The sequence below is a fragment of the Ranitomeya variabilis genome, chromosome 1 (genome assembly GCF_051348905.1).
Source record: "Ranitomeya variabilis isolate aRanVar5 chromosome 1, aRanVar5.hap1, whole genome shotgun sequence".
Classification (NCBI taxonomy): Eukaryota; Metazoa; Chordata; class Amphibia; order Anura; family Dendrobatidae; genus Ranitomeya; species Ranitomeya variabilis.
The window spans coordinates 604,938,142-604,954,455 of record NC_135232.1 but is presented as its reverse complement, the minus strand read 5'-3'; positions in this window follow the sequence as shown (position 1 = coordinate 604,954,455).

Below are 16,314 nucleotides of genomic sequence, written 5' to 3'. Positions count from 1 at the left end.
TTTCCCTTAATGATGTCAATGGAGAGAAGTCCTATTTATAAAGTTTGTGGCTTTACTGTGCCACCAAGTGAGACTGTTGCTGTAATTGTTTATTTCTTAGCAGATTCCATATTACCGATTTGAACTAATCTACTATATAATTGTCTAAGGGTCACTTCCTTCTTTGTCTGTCTTTCTGTCATGGATATTCATTAGTCGCGGCCTCTGTCTGTCATGGAATTCAAGTCGCTGATTGGTCGTGGCAAAACAGCCACGACCGATCAGCGACGGCCACAGTCCGGCATAAAAATGGCCGCTTCTTCCTCCCCGCAGTCAGTGCCCGCTCCGTACTCCCCTCCAGTCTGCCCTCACACAGGGTTAATGGCAGCGGTAACAGACCGCGTTATGCCGCGGTGTAACGCACTCCGTTACCGCTGCTATTAACCCTGTGTGACCAACTTTGTACTATTCGTGCTGCCTATGCAGCATGAATAGTAAAACGATCTAATGTTAAAAAAAATAAAAAATCGTGTTATACTCACCGTCCGTCGGTCCCCGGATCGACAACAGGCCTTTCCCGCTCGCGACGCTCCGGTAACCGGTCCATGCTGCGATCTCGCGAGATGATGTAGCGGTCTCGCGAGACCGCTATGTCATCTCGCGAGACCACATTGCACTCCTGAGACCGGAGCGCACGAGCAGCGTCGGTAACCGCTTTGCTTGGATCCGGGGGCTCCGGAAGGTGAGTATATAACTATTTTTTATTTTATTTATTTTTTTTTTAACAGGGATATGATGCCCACATTGCTATATACTACGTGGCTGGGCAATATACTACATGGGCTGTGCTACATACTACGTGGCTGGGCATTATACTACGTGACTATACAACGTGGGCTGCGCAATATACAACGTGGGCTGCGCGATGTACCGCGTGGGCTGCGCTATACACTACGCATACATATTCTAGAATACCCGATGCGTTAGAATCGGGCCACCATCTAGTGGTGGTATAAACCCTGTGAACTCTGCAGTCTGTTACTTTTTAGGCTACAGTCACAGAAAATACTGACCGTATACTGATAGTGTGAGTACTTGTAAGCCAAAACCAGGAGTGGATTAAAAAATACACCGGTGGCGACATGTTTCTATTATACTTTGATTGTTCGCCTCCTGATTTTGGCTAACAAATGCTGATGTAAAATACTGTCCACATACTGATAGTGTGACCTTAGCCTTAAGGAGACTTAAATCAGCAGACCTTCCTACTACATTGTTCTGTCTTGACATTAAAAATGCCACTGGCTATGTTGGGTTCTGGGCAGAGACCAAATGATCGGCATGTGTCGCGATAAGGAAGCTGATAAGTGTTGGAACAGGAGCTTTGGCGTAAGTACTGGCATTTATTTTTTTTATTTTTTTTTTTAAAGAATAATAAAGGGAACACTTTGCAAAAAAATAAATGTCTACCCTGGAAAAACCCTGTAAAAATAATCATAGGCTCATTCCTGTTCTCTGGAGTCAGATGGGTAGAAAGGGGGTGTTTCGGATCTACAATTGATTCTTTTAAGCTGTCATTTTGTGTTGCACCAATGGATGCCTATAAGATTGGACATTGTACACGTGCAATACTAAAGCGAACACTGATTTGGGCCGGAAGAGTCAAGTGGGTGGTTTCACAGGTTTAGATGTGTAATTACAGGCTAGTTCTGCCTTTTTGCTCATGCGTCTGCCGGTGGCTCTATCAAAACACTGCCTATGCTCCTGCTCCCATTTCAAGTGCTGGAATCCTCCACTTCCCATGTGACTCTTCAGTGCTTAAAAGGTTTGTCCATCAGTAAAATGAGTGACTTATTAGAATAGGCTGTTAGTATCGGAAAAATGGGGTCCATTCACGCCTTATCGATTAGCTGAAGCACATCGGAGGAGACATCGGAGCAGACATATAAAGACTTTTGTTAAATGTGGAACTGTGCACTGGATTTTTTTTTTTTGTACATTTTAACTATTTAAAATGTCAAATGTTATTGCAAAAGTCATCTTTATGGGCTCACAAAGTGCTGTACAATAGGCAGCCATCCCTCAAGAGTCTGTGCTGTGATTGAGACAGAATTCGGGAAGAGTTGTGTCAAAGCTGTTGATTTCATGTACTTGTCGAGATGCGTTTTCAGCAGCCGTTTCTATGGAGACGGAATGTAAATTGTCACTTGATTTCGCCGGTCTGACAGCTTGATGGTGGACGTGACTGCCACATTCTAATGATGTGTGCCTGGAATAATCATTAAAGGGACTGGTATCAACACAGAAGGCCTGTTCAGATCAAGTACAGGTGCTTGGAGCACTCTTGGTGTGGCCAAATATTTGAGTGCACTTTCCATTTGCTTGATTTCTATTTATCTCCACCCTTCTCTAGATTTATAAAGCCAGAGCTGTCAATCAAAGAAAATAAAGAGAAAACAAGTAAATGGGAAGGTGCACTTAAAGGGGTTGGCCACTACTTGAACAACCCCTTCTCAATTGCTATAGTCCCCCTTCACCTCCTTTTCCAGCAGCCTTCCTGTGATGTCTGCACTGACTCTCCGGTTGCTCACGTCACGTGAGCACTGCAGCCGTTCAGAGGCCGGTTCATTCTCACTTCACGTGAAACTGACAGCCAGAAGTCAGAGCTGCGGTTGCTCCTTGACTTTTTCCGAATGTCCGTTGTGTCCAAAGAAAGTGAGAATGAAAATAATGCCAATTGGCTGCAGGGCTTGCATGACAAAAACAGGAGCAATGCGAGAGCTAGTTCTGACATCACTGTAACAACATCTGAGTTGAGTTTGTTATAAGAGGAATTATAATTGAGAACTAGGTTTCTGAGTAGTGGACAATCCATTTAAATCATGCTGAAGATGGTTGACGTAAAGTTCATCATCGTCATTTTTTTTTTCTTTCCCCTTTTAGTTATTAGTTTTTTTTTTGATTCAACAAAATTTTTACTATTGACAAAAAAGTCTAAATTTTACTTTAACTTGAACCAAATCCTTTCAAGACTTAACCCTCTGTTCTAGGCCATTTAAAATCTGAACTCTAGCATTTGGCGCATTGGATCTGAAACTTGACTTTTGTGAGTAGTTGAATTTATGGGAATGGGACTTTACTGGCAGCGTACAGTGCACAAGAACGATGGTCTTGGCCTTTTTGGTAGACCATATTTGGTGGACACTTGAAAGGCACTGTTCACACATCCGCGGTCCTTTCAGCAGCTCTAAATCTCGTTGGGTTGACTGTTGAGCCATGCTCAGTTTGTAGAGGTGGGACTTTAGGGGAATCATTCTTATCTAGGCGATCAATAGCTTAACCTCAGCGGGTTGAACCGGTGACTCATTCTTGGCTTGGCCAACAACTTGATCTTGGGTTGTTGAGCAGAAAACTAATTCTTGGCTTGGAGGTCGATAAACCAACCTCTTAAGGTTAGACCACTGACTAACTTACTCCTGCCTTGGGGATTAATAGTCTGGCCTCAGAGGGTTAGACCAGTGACTCATTCTTAGCTTAGGGATTGATAAACCAACATTGGAGGCTTGAACTGCTGATTCATTCTTGCTCTTGGAGATCAATAACCTGACCTCAGAAGGTTGTACCAGTGACTCCTTCATGGCTTAGGTATCGATAAGGCTGGGTTCACATTGCGTTACTGCAGTCCGTTCAACGCATGCGTTAAACGGACTGCGTTAACGCAAGTGCCCAAAAAGATCGCGGTATGCGACCGCACTAGTGCCGATGCTCTATGCGCTAGTGGTGACCCGGAAACGCTGCAGGATGCATCCGAGGGTCCGTCACAAAATGACGGCACATCGCTAGCGCATGCCCATTATGGCATGCGTTGGCGATGCGCCCGATAATAGGGGTTAATGGCAGCGTTAACGGACTGCGTTACACCACGTTATGCCACAGTGTAACGCAGTCCGTCTAACGGACTACCGTAACGCAATGTGAACCCAGCCTAACCCTGCCTGAGAGGCTAGAACTGATGACTCATTCTTGGCTTACTGATCGATAACCCAGCCTCCGGGTTGGTCTGGTGATTCGTTATTGGCTTATGAAACCATAACCCAGCCTCAGAGGATTGGACTGCTAGCTCATTCTTGGCTTAGGAATCGATAGCCTGGCCCCAGAGGTTTGGACTGATGATTTATTCTTGGCTTTGGGTTTGACAGCCTGGCTTTGAAGATTGGATTAGTGACTCATTCTTGACTTAGGGATCGATTGCCCAGCCTCAGAGGATTCGACTAGGGACACATATATTGACCTCTCAATCACTTGGCTAGAAATAAGAGCTGGACTATCAAGACCCCCTGTGTCCAATTAACAAAGTGAGAATTTGTGGCGTCGGGCTCGGACTGGCTCACCGGAGGATTCTCCGGTGGGCCCAGGCACTGACACCTGCTGGCATGCCTGCCAGCAGCTGCCTAGGGCCCCCACTGCTCCAGGGGCCCCCAGCCAGTGGCTATAGGGCCCTTGAGTCAAGGGGGCCTGCCCTGTGCCAGCGTAGCAGCAGTTGGAGACAGGATCCTGTCCCCGCTGCTTAAGCAAAATGAATATTCATGTTTCTCCACGCCCCTATGGGCGTGGAGAGGCGGGAATACCATTTCTCTTTAAGGCTGCCGTCAAACTAGCAGTATTTGGTCAGTATTTTACATCAGTATTTGTAAGCCAAAACCAGGAGGGGAACAATTAGAGGAAAAGTATAATAGAAACATGCACAACTTCTGCATTTCATTCTCGCTTCATTGGGGCACACAGGTAACCATGGGGTGTATGCTGCTGTCGCTAGGAGGCTGACACTATGCAAATAAAGAAGAAACAACTCCCCGGCAGTATACACCCTCCGACAGGCAATAGGCAGAAAACCTCTCAGGACGTCTGTTTCATTTAAACGGATTAAGCGTCCCTCTAGAGTTTTTCCCAATCACAAGGAGTTTGACAACACTACGTCTAGACACTGGGAAAACCCTGGTAAACGTTTCCCTGGAAGGAAATGGCTGGACGTTTTATACCGTTTTCACTCAAACCTTGTTAGCAAATGGTCTGAGTCTCCTAAGGTAGACCCCCCTGTGTCTAGATTATCCTCACAGACAGTTTTGTCTGTTCCGGACGCGGCATCCCACGGACAGACAAATCGAGGCGTTATCCAAATCAGCGTTTGAGGCTTCTGGAGCCTCCCTCTGTCCTAGTTTCGCCTCTTCATGGGTAGCGAAAGCTGTGTCAGCCTGGGCCAAGACCCTGCGCAGAGGCATTTTAGCCTCAGCTCCTGCTGACGAACTGTTTGATTTGGCGGATCAGATTTCTTTTGCGGGTAAATACCTCATGAATGCCTCCCTGGATGCGGCTGCTTGCTCGGCAAGGGCAAACAGTAATATTGTGGCTATTCGCCGAGTTCTTTGGCTTAAAGTGTGGAACGCAGATCCCGCTTCTAAAAAATCCCTCACTGGCCTGCCCTTCTAGGGCTCCAGACTCTTCGGCACACAGCTGGATCAAATGATCTCGGACGCTACTGGTGGTAAGAGTACCTCCTTACCTCAGTCTAAGCCTAGGTGTCCCTTCAACAAGATGGGCCCCATTTCTTTCTTTCGCCCCTTTCGGTCCTTTACCGCTTCAGGAAACCCCGCTCATCAGGACCGGTCTTCCTCCCAAGGAGAACGGAGGAAACCTTCCTTCTGGCCTTCCCCGCACTGGAGAACTAAGAGCCACTCCTCAAAACCTTCTGGACCTTGAGGCCACAGATTTTCTAATAAATGACGGGTCACCCCCACCTGGAAATCTTTCCAGGGTGGGAGGCCGGCTTCTTCTGTTCTCAGAGGTTTGGCTATCGGTAGTCGACGATGCCTGAGTCAGGGAGATCGTCACCTCAGGCTACAAGATAGAATTTTCTTTGCCTCCAGGAAGACGTTTTTTTCTCTCTCGTCCTCCCAAACAGTCCTCCCAGCTCCCAGGGCTTCTCCAGGCCGTCGATTCCCTCCTCGCCTCAGGAGTTATAGTTCCGGTCCCTTATCGCGAGCGGTTTTCGGGTTTTTACTCAAACCTGTTCGTAGTTCCAAAAAAGGATGGTTCTCTCCATCCAATTTTGGATCTCAAGCATTTAAACCGCTATCTCCGAATTCGGCACTTCAAAATGGAATCACTGCGCTCGGTGATCGCGTCCATGGAACCGAAAAAATTTCTGTGTTCCGTGGACATTCAGGATGCGTACCTACACATCCCGATTTGCGCACAGCATCAGTTTCCTCCGTTTCGCGATCCAAGAACATCATTACCAGTTCACGGCTCTCCCTTTCGGTCTGGCGTCTGCTCCCACTGTCTTTACGTAGGTCATGGCAGCGGTCATGGCCATTCTGCGTTCAAAGGGGATTCTCGTGATCCCCTACCTCGATGACCTCCTGATCAAGGGTTCGTCTCGTCGGGTTTGCAGCCAGAGCCTCCAGTTTAGGCTGGACATGCTTATCCGCCTCGGCTGGATAATCAACTATCAGAAGTCCACCTTGATTCCGACCCAACGTCTGGAGTTCCTGGGCATGGAATTCGACACCATTCAGGCTCAGGTCTTCCTCCCCAAGGAGAAGTTCCTTTCTCTTCGTCGGGGTGTCAGAGCACTAAAGGGCCTGAACCCTCTGCCTCCTCGCCTCGCCATGAGGGTTCTGGGGAAAATGGTCGCTTCCATGGAAGCGGTCCCCTATGCTCAGTTTCACTCTCGCCCTCTCCAGCTGGCCCTTCTGGCTGCCTGGGACAGGAAACCACTTTCCCTGGACCGCCCGGTTCGCCTCTCTCCCAAGGTGAAGCAGTCTCTCACTTGGTGGATGCTATCCACCTCCATTCTCCGCGGGAGGTCATCAACACCGACTCCAGCCTACAGGGGTGGGGAGCGGTCTTTATCCACCTCACGGCCCAGGGCCGCTGGACTGTTCAAGAGGCACGTCTTCCTATCAACCTCTTGGAAATCAGAGCCATCTTCCTAGCCCTCATCCACTGGCAGTCCCTCCTCTCGGGAAAGCCGGTCCGCATTCAGTCGGACAACGCCACAGCCATGGCTTACATAAACCATCAGGGAGGGACTCACAGCAGACAGGTCATGAAGGAAGTGGCAAAAGTTCTGCGTTGGGCGGAGAGCCACGTTCCCTCTATATCAGCCGTCCACATCCCAGGGGTGGACAATTGGGAAGCCGACTTCCTCAGTCGCCAAGGGCTCATGGCGGGCGAGTGGTCGCTCCTCCCCTCAATCTTCAGCCAGATTTGTCAGGTGGGGCGTTCCAAACGTCGACTTAATGGCCTCCCGGGCAAACCACAAGGTTCCCCAGTACGTTTCCAGGTCTCGGGATCCGATGGCCGTCAGATGCGACGCTCTCGTGATCTCGTGGGCCCAGTTCCAGATGCCTTATCTGTTTCCACCCCTCCCCTTGATCCCAAGGGTCATAAAAGAGATCAAAACAGAAGGGGTCCCTGTTCTCTTGGTAGCTCCAGATTGGCCTCGCAGGGCCTGGTATGCGGAACTAGTGAACATGCTATCAGACGTTCCATGGAGACTACCGGATCGTCCGGATCTTCTTTCGACACCCGAGTTCTCGGTCTCTGAATTTAATGGTATGGCTGTTGAGGCTGCGGTCCTGAAGGTTTTTCTCATAGCGTCATCCATCTACCATAGATGTTGGAAGGCATTTTTCCGATGGTGTGAGGACAACAGTCTGTTTCCTATGATCTTTTCCCTTCCATCACTTCTCGGTTTCCTTTAAGCAGGTCTTGATTCAGGGCTTTCCCTGAGCACCTTGAAGGGTCAGATTTCCGCTCTGTCCATCCTTTTTCAAAGAGACCTGGCCTCTCTTCCACAGGTGAGGACCTTTATACAAGGGGTCGCTCATATAGTTACCTCTTATCCTCCTATCGAGCCTTGGGACCTCAACCTCGTGTTAGACGCTCTCCAGCGTGCGCCTTTTGAACCGATTCAGGACATTTCTTTCTCGCTTCTATCATGGAAGGTGGCCTTCTTGGTCGCCATCACCTCGATTAGGAGAGTCCCTGAGCTAGCAGCATTTTCCTGTCGTTCTCCCTTTCTAATCCTGCACCAGGACAAGGTGGTTCTTCGACCTGTTCCTTCCTTTCTACCAAAGGTAGTTTTGGCATTTCATATCAATGAGGACACCCTCCTCCCTTCTTTGTGCCCTTCCCCAGTTCATCCCTTGGAGAAATCTCTTCACAAGCTGGATGTGGTCAGGGCTATCTGGATTTATCTTTCCAGAACTGCTTCTTTTCGTCAGGCCGATCCTCTGTTTGTCATCTCGGAAGGGCGTCGAAAGGGGCTCCCCGCCTCCAAGTCAACAATTGCTCGTTGGATCCGTTCGGCGGTTCTGGAGGCATACCGTGTCCAACACAAACAGCCTCCTTCGGGGGTGAAGGCTCACTACCCGGGCTGTGGGAGCTTCCTGGGCAGTTCGTCACCAAGCTTCGGCCTCGCAGGTTTGCAAGGCCGCAACGTAGTCATCCATTCACACCTTTGTAAAATTTTACAAGGTGCATACTTAGGCTTCTGCGGACGCGAGCCTGGGTAGGAAGATACTGCAGGCGGCGGTTTCTCACCGGCCAACCTAACTTCTCCTTTTCTGCAGAATATCCCGCCCCTTGGGACTGCTTTTGGACATCCCATGGTTACTTGTGTCCCCCAATGAAGCGAGAAAGAAACAGGGATTTTTGGTTCTTACCGTAAAATCTCTTTCTTGGAGCCTTCATTGGGGGACACAGCACCCTCCCTTTAGGTTGTACCGTGTTGGCCAACGTGCCGTTGTTTTGGGTTGGTACATAGGTTGAGTTTAATTTTACACTTGTTCCTACTACTGTTTTTGCACCAACTGAGTTGCCTGGTGCCTATCGGAGGGTGTATACTGCCAGGGAGGAGTTGTTTCTTCTTTATTTGCATAGTGTCAGCCTCCTAGCGACAGCAGCATACACCCCATGGTTACCTGTGTCCCCCAATGAAGGCTCCAAGAAAGAGATTTTGCGGTAAGAACCAAAAATCCCTCTTTATCACCCACTCCTGGCTTTGGCTTACAAATACTGATGTGAAATACTGACCAAATACTGCTAGTTTGACGGCAGCCTTAAAGAGAAATGGTATTCACGCCTCTCCACGCCCATAGTGGCGCAGGCCGCAGCTATCACTGCCCGCATGTAAAGCCCCACCACCACTGCACCACTTACACATGCGCACAAAACACTGCACACATACACAGACACACAGCTCACCTCCCGGCGTCCTGCTTGAAACAGCCCAGCTGGATGACGTCATCATCCAGCGCGCTGTATCAGACAGAAAGCTGCCAGTGAGGAAGAGGCTGCCGGGATGTGCTGCTGCTGCGAAGTGATGGGCAATGATGGTGAGGGAGTCAATGATGGAAGTGATTGGCAATGATGGTGGAGGAGGCAATGATGAAAGTGATGTGCAATGATGGTGGGGGACGCAATGATGGAAGTGATGGGCAATGATGGAGGGGGACGCAATGATGGAGGTGATGGGCAATGAGGGCGAGGAGGCAATGATGGAAGTGATGGGCAATGATGGAAATGATGGAGAGGCAACGATGGAGGTGATGGGCAATGATGGTGGGGGGGAGGCAATGATGGAGGTGATTAAATGGGCAATGATGGTGGAGGAGGCAATGATGGAGGTGATGGGCAATGATTGTGGGGGAAGCAATGATGGAGGTGATGAAATGGGCAATGATGGTGGGGGAGGAAATGATGGAGGTGATGAAATGGACAATGATGATGGGGGAGGAGGCAATGATGGAGGTGGGGGAGAAGGCATTGATGGAGCTGGTGGAATGGGCAGTGGTGGGGAGAATGATAGGGGTGGTGGGGGAGAAGGCAATGATGGAGGTGGTGATGACAATGATGGGGTTGGAGAGGGGCTACATTATATTCTGTGGGGGACTGCATTATTCTCAGGGGACTATATTATGGGGTGCTACATACTATATGAGGGGGCTGCATTATTCTCTCAGGGGACTACATTATATTCTGGAGGGCTACATATTACTATATGAGGGGGCTACAGTATACGCTATGGGGGCACCATTATATTCTGTAGTGGGGCTGCATTCTCTCAGGGGACTACATTATATTCTGGGGGGCTACATCATACCTTGTATCTATTTCTATGTAGCTACATAGTGGGCCCCAAGAATGATTTTCTCTGGGGACTACATTATATTCTGGGGGGGCTACATCATACCATATGAGGGGGGCAGCATTTTGCCCTATGAGGGGACTACATTTTATTCTGGGGGGCTGTATTATAGTCTGTGGTGGGCTGCAGTAGACTAAATGAGGGGGGCTGCATTATATTCTATGGTGGGGACTGCGTTATACCTAAGGGGGTTGCATTATATTTTGTGGGGTGCTGCATTATATTCTATGAGAGGGAACTGCATTATATTTTATGAGGGGGCTACCCCAACCCCTGCTACATAATTAAGACGTGTACTACCTTATATTATACCCCGATATTAGCGCGTTTTACTGCACACTTTGTGGTCTTGTATCTATTTCTATGTAGCTACATAGTGGGCCCCAAGAATGATTTTCTCTGGTGGGCCCAAGGTGCTCCAGTCCGACAATGAGTGGCATCCAGCCTGGCCAATACTTGTGATGTTCAGACTCAATGAGTCCTAAAAGTTATACCTACCATGAGACTGTGAAAGAAGTGGTTTGTGAAAAATGGAAACATTACCACAAATATGTAACGGGTAAACCATCTATAAGTAAACTGTTCACTGTTGATGCACCTTAGTATAACTCAGGTCAGCGCCTCTTACTTACACCTGTATAACTGGTGGTGTTCAATATCCCATGCGGAAGTCTGTTGAGCTCTCATAAAAATGCAAGATCCATCAACAGCTGCATTTTAATAGTTTCTCCCCATAATAAGTAGTCCTAGTTCTAAACTCCTGATCCTTTTTAGTCAGTTTGTATCTTTTCATAGTAAATGGAGGAGTCTGAGGTCTATAAAACTGTATAATACAGTGCCCTTTCTTGGAACTAGCTGCTATTTCTGCTGCTTTATAGGTACAGCATAGACCCATAGCAGACTGTAGGTGGCATTTTACGGATCTATGACTAGTAGTGTATGTAAACCAAAGTGAACCCAGGACACTGAAAAAGCATCTCCATTTTTATTGGATATTTCACATTGCGCACACACAAATAATGCTGGAGCACATGAACAATTCAGCAGATACTTTTGGGAGCTGGTATTTATCTTCCTTCATGTATATACTATTACATTCTGAAGTGCGCTGCCCGAGGCCTTATCTTCCTCTGTTATCACAAGGTAGAAACTTCAAGTTTCCATGGAAACAGTAGACATTTTTTTTTCTTTGCTCAGACAAACCTCCGTCTTTGGCACGAAAAGGATCATTCCTGGCAGTGACTGGTCCCGCTTTAAATTTCCACCCAGCGCTTAAAGAGGAACAGTCAGCTCTCCTGACATGTCTATTTAGGAATCGCATGTTTTCCTTCCAGTTTCACACCATTCCTCTGGAGCTCATCCGGTCACAAACTGATACCTAGCCAATCAATGTCAGAAACTGTAGAAACCCACTCCTTGGATAATGGAAAAAAGGAATCACCCAATTGTTAATTTATTTACATATCTCTAGGAGTGTTAAAAGAGGAGCAGCACAATGCAATGTTTGAACAAAAGATGCTTTTGATTTGGAATTTTGAAGGAAATATATTTACTGAAAACGGACATGTCAGTTGAGGATCCTGGTCCCCTAAATTAGAGATTGTAAATGTAACCATCAGATAACAGCGCTTTTTTTTTTTTTTTTAGGATTCTTTAAAAAAAAAAAAAAAAAAACAATAGAAGAAAAAATTGTTCAAAAATGCCCAACTTGTCAAAAGAAGGCAAACTTGGAATCTAAAAATATGCTTTTTTTTTGAGAAAAGACACCTGCACAAGATCATGGAAGGTTCGAGAAACAACCCCTTTGAATTGTGTTGCCAAAACTTTGTCCAGGTTTTTGGCTGGTCTTGCATTGGTGATGATGCTGTTGTAGATATGCGGTGAGATTTTGGTTTAGCATTACGATGCACTTGGTGTGCCGATAATCATTCGCATAGTCAAGAATAAAAACACCACAACTTCCAAATTCGTAAACATAGTATTTCTAGGTCAGTGTCTGTTCCAATAGAGGTTTTAGTTTTTTTTTTATCCTATCATTTTTTTACAAAAATTTTTGAAATATTTTTGAGGCATTTTGGTGTTTTCAAAAATTAGAGAACATTTCTAACCTTACGTCAACATAATTATGGATCGTGCAATATAAAGAGAAAAAATGAGCGGCACAGTCCCATCTACTGAAAAAACAGACAGTCACTTCTGTGGGGAAAACCCAGGTTGGGAACCCCTTAATGCATAAACCAGTGCGACCACGGTGCTCCTCATCGGAAAACAAAGGCTGTGTGAAAATGCTGAAGTTGAGAAAAAGCAGAGAGGGCACTCACCGGTCTTCTATAAAATCACTTCTTTATTTTAAACTTGACATCCAGAGTAAAGGCGGCGGCCGGGGGAGAGAGAAGGAGCAGGGGTGGACGACGGCCGTTTCGCGCTTGTCCTGCGCTTCTACGGGTCGACCCGTAGAAGCGCAGGACAAGCGCGAAACGGCCGTCGTCCACCCCTGCTCCTTCTCTCTCCCCCGGCCGCCGCCTTTACTCTGGATGTCAAGTTTAAAATAAAGAAGTGATTTCATAGAAGACCGGTGAGTGCCCTCTCTGCTTTTTCTCAACTTCATAATTATGGATCGTCTTTATTTTTAATTTAGATAGATCAATTTCTGGTCCAATAACTGTCTGTTCTATTTCCATTTTATAATTCGATTTTGTTTTTCAAAACTAAAAAAATATATATTTTAAAAAGCCCCTGGAATACCTCTAAAGTACAATTCAAAGCATAAGACTGAAGCCCAGAACGTTTCTAACCTTACATCTACATAAAAATGGATCTGCTTTTTTTTATTTCTATGCTCACCTTACAACATCAACACAGAACTCACAAAGTAGCGACGACAGTCACTGAACATTCCGGCGTAGGCTTGCACAAAAAGTGCGGTAACGAGGCTTAATATTTTTTTTGTATTGGCAAATCTATGTCAGCTTTGTGCCATTTAGTGCTTAGCGTTGTCGGTCACAAAGCTTCACAGTTGATGTAAACATCCCACACAATTCGGCTTTGAGAAATAAAAAACATGAATCCCCATCCCAACCCCTAAGCTGATTTCTCGAAGGCCACCAGTGAATGTTGGAGGGGGACGCAATCACATTTTTTTTTTCTTTATCCTTTGACAGGGGCCATAGTAACCTTATCAGGCCCAACGGTAGTCGAAGGTGTCTTTTTCCATGTAATCCGTCCACGTGGACGAGGGCATACTGCGGTAAGGATCGAGGAGGATCCTAAAGCAGCGTATGATGAGGAGCCCCAAGAAGATGAAGAGCAGGAACACAAGGACGAAGGCAGCTTTTTGCTCTAAGGTTAGAGAAGATACCGGCAGGGCAGCTCCTGATGTTGACATTGTAGTGCTTAGAATCTCACCGGCCATTGTTAATAGCATTGTGGCATGGATTGTCTTCAAACCTAGGAAAATAAAAAACATAGAGCAATATCATAGTAATTATATTCTTGTACATAGGGCAATATCATAGTATTTATATTCTTGTACATAGGAGCAGTATTATAGTAGTTATATTCTTGTACATTACATAGGAGCAGTATTATAATAGTTATATTCCTGTACATAGGGGCAGTATTACAGAAGTTATATTCTTGTACATAGGAGCAGTATTATAGTAGTGATATGCCTGTACATAGGGGGCAGTATTATAGTAGATATATTCTTGTACATAGGAGGCAGTATTATAGTAGTTATATTCTTGTACATAGGGGGCAGTATTATAGTAGCTATATTCTTGTACATAGGGGGAGTATTATAGTAGTTATATTCTTGTACATAGGAACAGTATTATAGTAGTTATATTCTTGTACATAGGAGCAGTATTCTAGTAGTTATATTCTTGTACATAGGAGCAGTAATATAGCAGTTATATTCTTGTACATAGGGGCAGTATTATAATAGTTATATTCTAGACATAGAGGAAGTATAGTAGTTATATTCTTGTACATAGGGGGCAGTATTATAGTAGTTATATTTTTGTACATAGGAGCAGTATTCTAGTAGTTATATTCTTGTACATAGGAGCAGTATTATAGTAGTTATATTACTGCATATAGGGGGCAGTATTATAGTAGTTATATTCTTGTACATAGGGGCAGTATTATAGTAGTTATATTCTTGTACATTGGAGCAGTATTATAGTAGTTATATTGTACATAGAGGGCAGTATTATAGTAGTTATATTCTTGTACATAGGGGAAGTATTATAGTAGTTATATTCTTGTACATTGGAGCAGTATTATAGTAATATTCTTGTACATAGGGTCAGTATTATAGTAGTTATATTCTTGTACATAGGAGCAGTATTATAGTAGTTATATTCTTGTACATAGGAGCAGTAATATAGCAGTTATATTCTTGTACATAGGAGCAGTAATATAGCAGTTATATTCTTGTACATTGGATCAGTATTATAGTAGTTATATTCTTGTACATAGGGGAAGTATTATAGTAGTTATATTCTTGTACATTGGAGCAGTATTATAGTAGTTATATTCTTGTACATAGGCGAAGTATTATACTAGTTATATTCTTGTATATAGGGTCAGTATTATAGTAGTTATATTGTACATAGGGTCAGTATTATAGTAGTTATATTCTTGTACATAGGGGCAGTATTATAGTAGTTATATTCTTGTACATAGGGGAAGTATTATAGTAGTTATATTCTTCTACATAGGGGAAGTAATATAGTAGTTATATTCTTGTACATAGGAGCAGTAATATAGCAGTTATATTCTTGTACATAGGAGCAGTAATATAGCAGTTATATTCTTGTACATTGGATCAGTATTATAGTAGTTATATTCTTGTACATAGGGGAAGTATTATAGTAGTTATATTCTTGTACATTGGAGCAGTATTATAGTAGTTATATTCTTGTACATAGGCGAAGTATTATACTAGTTATATTCTTGTATATAGGGTCAGTATTATAGTAGTTATATTGTACATAGGGTCAGTATTATAGTAGTTATATTCTTGTACATAGGGGCAGTATTATAGTAGTTATATTCTTGTACATAGGGGAAGTATTATAGTAGTTATATTCTTGTACATAGAAGGCAGTATTAGATTCGTTATATTCAAGACGTAGGGGCAGAATTAACTGATGCAAGTGATTTTACAGCTCGCTTCTCTGAAGTACAAATGAGGGTGCAAGAGACTCAGCCTGATATATTCACCATTGGCATTTACTTAAACCAAGACAAATGGTGCTGATGTTTCTGTCTATGCTCAGAGAGTGCAGCCTTGTCTACAAAGCAGGAAAGCAAAGCAGCTGCAATATACTCTAATGAGCTGAAATATTGGATTAGCTCCTGGGAAATGAGGGTTTCTGCACTGGAACATGTTTATCTGTATATATATATATATATATATATATATATATATATATATATATATATCTCAAAAAAATAAAGGGAGCGCTAAAATACCACATCCTAGATATCACTGACTGAAATATATAATATACTTTGTACTCACTTGACAGAACTGCAGTCACTATTTTAAAAGTGCTTGCTCAGTTCTGAAGCTGACATCTTCCTTAACTCCTTGCTGGTTCAGGGTACATACAAATATGATGTAGCAATAGACTGTAAAACTAAACATTTGGCACACCAGTCACAGAGCTACATTCATAATTTTGGTACTGCAAAATTGCACAGCCTGCTGGTTCAGTGTCTGCATAAGGCTTTTACACATACCGTTGTTTTGTGGCCCGTTTTTTGCGGACCCAATAGATTTCTAAAACAGGTTGCAATAATTCCACGGAGCGCCGTATAGCCGTGAGGGCCGTATTTACAGCCATGAAAAAAGATCGAGCCTGCCCGATCTTTTTCACGGCTTACGGACACGGCCCCCATTGTAAGTCAATGGGGCCGCAAAAACAACGGAAGGTTGTTTTTGCGGTGCACCCTGACTTCCAGTTTTGGGGAACGCCATTTTTTTCCCCAATACTTTTGCTATAGTATTAGGAACCCGAAAAACGGCGATCCACAAGTTTTTTGCTGTCCATTATTGCGGCAGACCGTGAAAATTGCGGCAATACGGCCCGCAATAACAGGCCTCAAAAAAC